Source organism: Bos indicus x Bos taurus, unplaced genomic scaffold (genome assembly GCF_003369695.1).
Source record: "Bos indicus x Bos taurus breed Angus x Brahman F1 hybrid unplaced genomic scaffold, Bos_hybrid_MaternalHap_v2.0 tig00001087_arrow_arrow_obj, whole genome shotgun sequence".
In the NCBI taxonomy this organism is placed as follows: domain Eukaryota; kingdom Metazoa; phylum Chordata; class Mammalia; order Artiodactyla; family Bovidae; genus Bos; species Bos indicus x Bos taurus.
In genome coordinates, this window is record NW_020867364.1 from 115,875 (window position 1) to 119,322 (window position 3,448).

The following is a 3,448-nucleotide window of genomic DNA, read 5'->3' on the forward strand; positions in this document are numbered from 1 at the left end:
GTAAATTAACTTCCAACTGTTCTTATCTCTCCAGCACAATCATGTGTTGTAGAACAAATGTAGTATTTGACTATGACAGATCCCAATACATAGACACTAAGTAATAATCCCTAGGTCATCTTTGGTAGAGGATGATAATAATTAAGGAGAATGCCTTCAACCTCTGTTCGTGAAATAACAAAGAGGAAATCAAAAGAAGTGCTTAGGGCACCATTTAGAAAAATATAGCCTGCTTTTTTATCCTAATTCTATAGGATGTTTCAATTTTTCATTTGTAATAGTAGACACTGTAATTCACCCCACTTTACAGATAAGTAAACTGAAGCACAAATAGTTTAAGTAAATGCAGAAACGTGCACAGTTTAATTCAGTTTAGTAGGTAGCCAAGCTTAATTCAAATTCAGAGTCAAGATTCTTAGCTTACACTTTTATTTTCAGCTTTTAATACTAGACTTACTGTTTTTGCATTTTGTTGACATATGCTACATATATTGTAGGGCTTCCCCTGTGGCTCAGCTGGTAAAGAATCTGCCTGAGATGTGGGAGACCTGGGTTCGATCCCTGGGTTGGGAAGAAACCCTGGAGAAGGGAAAGGCTACCACTCCAGTATTCTGGCCAGGAGAATTCCATGGATTGAATAGTCCAGGGGGTCACAAAGAGTCAGACGTGACTGAGCAACTTTCAATTGCTCACTGCAAAATTCACCCTTTAAAAGTGTACAAATCAGTGGGTTTTAGAATAGCCACAGGGTACTGCAGCTATCATCACAGTCTAATTTTACAACATTTTCAACTCCCCAAAGAAACCTCATACACAATAAAATTCACTTCTCATTCCTTCTACCCACTCCTCTGCCCCAACCCCTGACAAATGCTTATCTACTTTCTGTCTCTATTGGATATTTCACATAAATGCAATTATGCATGTGTTCTTTTGTGGATGTTTTTACTTAGCCTGAAGTTTTCAAGGTTCATTCATATCGTAGTATGTATCATGACCTCACTTTTTGTTGTTGTTTTTGTTGCTATCATTTTGCAAATAATATTCCATTATATGGATATGTCACATTTTATTTATCCAACCATCAGCTGATAGACATTTAGCTTATTTACCTTTTTGTAAAGCTATTATGAATGAGATCACTACAAACATAAATGTACAAGTTTCATTTTTCCTAGTTATATATCTACTCTACAAGTAGAATCTTGGGGTCAAAGGGAAGATCTGGTTAGCCTTCTGACAAACCACCACTTGTTTTCCAAAGCTTCTGGACCATTTTACAAGCCAACTAGCAATATAAGAGGCTTTCAGTTTCTCCATGTCATTATCAATAGTTATATTCTATGTTTAAAAATTTAGCTATCCTAATGAGAATGGAGTCAAATTTCATTGTGGTTTCAATTTGTGATTTCTCCAATGACTATTGATGTTGAGCATCTTTTCACCTGCTTATTGACCATTTGCATATTTTCTTTGGAGAAACACATATTCAAATATTTTACCTTTTTTTGAAACTTTTGATTTTATTAATATTGCCATTGAAAATACCAGGTAATGCCTTTTCAGAAAAAAATGGCATTGGATTATCATAAAATCGTGACATGAATCCAACTCTCAAGGAAGAAATGTCTATAGGGTCAAGATGATACTACAAAGCAGAACAAAGCAGGATGTTATTGCAGTCAACAGGCAAAAAGTTAGTAACTTCTAGAATCCACTCCTTGGGCTCCTTAGAACTATGTACATATTTCTACACATATTTGAAGATATCCACATATCCATCATCAACAGCAATATAGTTTTTGTTTCTACCTTATGGGATGCAGTCATCCATCTTAAGTGAAAATGATTTTCACTCTTCTCAGAATAAAAAGTCACATCCTCCCAAAGGGTATTATATTAATTACTGGCCTATATTAAGTATTTCATTATTTCTTTGGTTTATTTTTAAACTGAAATATAGTTGATTTACAATGTCATGTTAATTTCTTCTGTACAACAGACTGATTCAGTTATATATGAACATATGCATATATATTATTTTCAATACTATTTTCAATTATGGCATTTTTTAAAATTGGAGGATAATTGCTTTACAATGTTGTGTTGGTTTATGCCATACAACAGTGTGAATCAGCCATGATTACATATATATATACTCTGCCCCTTTGAGTCTCCCTCCCTTCCCACCATCCCACCCCTCCAGGTCATCACAGAGCACCAGGCTGGGCTCCCTGTATTAGACAACAACTTCTTATCAGCTATTTGTTGTACACATGGTGGTGTATATATGTCAATGTTATTTTCTCAGTCATCCTACCTTGTTCTTCCCTCACTGTATCCACAATTCTATTCTCCACATCTGCATCTCCATTCATCCCTGAAAATAGCTCCATCAGTATTATTTTCTAGATGCTATATAACCACATTACTATATGATATTGGTTTTCTCTTTTTGACTTACTTCACTCTTGGTAACAGTCTCTAGGTTCATCCACCACACTACAACTAATTCAAATTTGTTCTTTTTACAGCTGAGTAAGATTCCATTATATATTTATACCACAACTTCTTTATCTATTCATCTGTCAGTGGATATCTAGGTTGCTTCCATGTCCTGGCTATTGTAAATAGCACTGCAGTGAACCACTTTGCAATGGCACCCCACTCCAGTACTCTTGCCTGGAAAATCCCATGGATGGAAGAGCCTGGAAGGCTGCAGTCCACGGGGTTGCTAAGAGTCAGACATGACTGAGCAACTTGACTTTCACTTTTCACTTTCATGCATTGGAGAAGGGAAACGGCAAGCCACTCCAGTGTTCTTGCCTGGAGAATCCAGGGATGGGGGGAGCTGGTGGGCTTCCGTCTATGGGGTCGCACAGAGTCGGAACATGACTGAAGCGACTTAGCAGCAGCAGAATACTGGGGGTACATGTGTCTTTTTAAATTATGGTTTTCTCAGGGTAATTGCACCAGTAGTGAGATTCGCTGGTCATATGTTTGTTTTTAATTCTAGATTTTTAAGGAATTCTCCATTACCAGTTCTCCATAGTGTCTGTATCAATTACATTCCCTATCAACATGCACCCACACCCTCTCCAGCATTTTTGTTTGTACATTTTTTGATGATGGCTATGAATTTAACTCCAGATGACCATTGTATCTACTACTGTGGACAGGAATCCCTTAGAAGAAATGGAGTAGCCATCATGGTCAACAAAAGAGTCTGAAATGCAGCACTTGGATGCAATCTCAAAAATGACAGAATGATCTCTGTTCGTTTCCAAGGCAAACCATTCAATACCACAGTAATCCAAGCCTATGTCCCAACCAGTAACGCTGAAGAATGAAGTTGAACAGTTCTGTGAAGACCTATAAGACCTTTCAGAACTAACACCCAAAAAAGATGTCCTTTTCATTATAGGGGACTGGAATGCAAAAGTAGGAA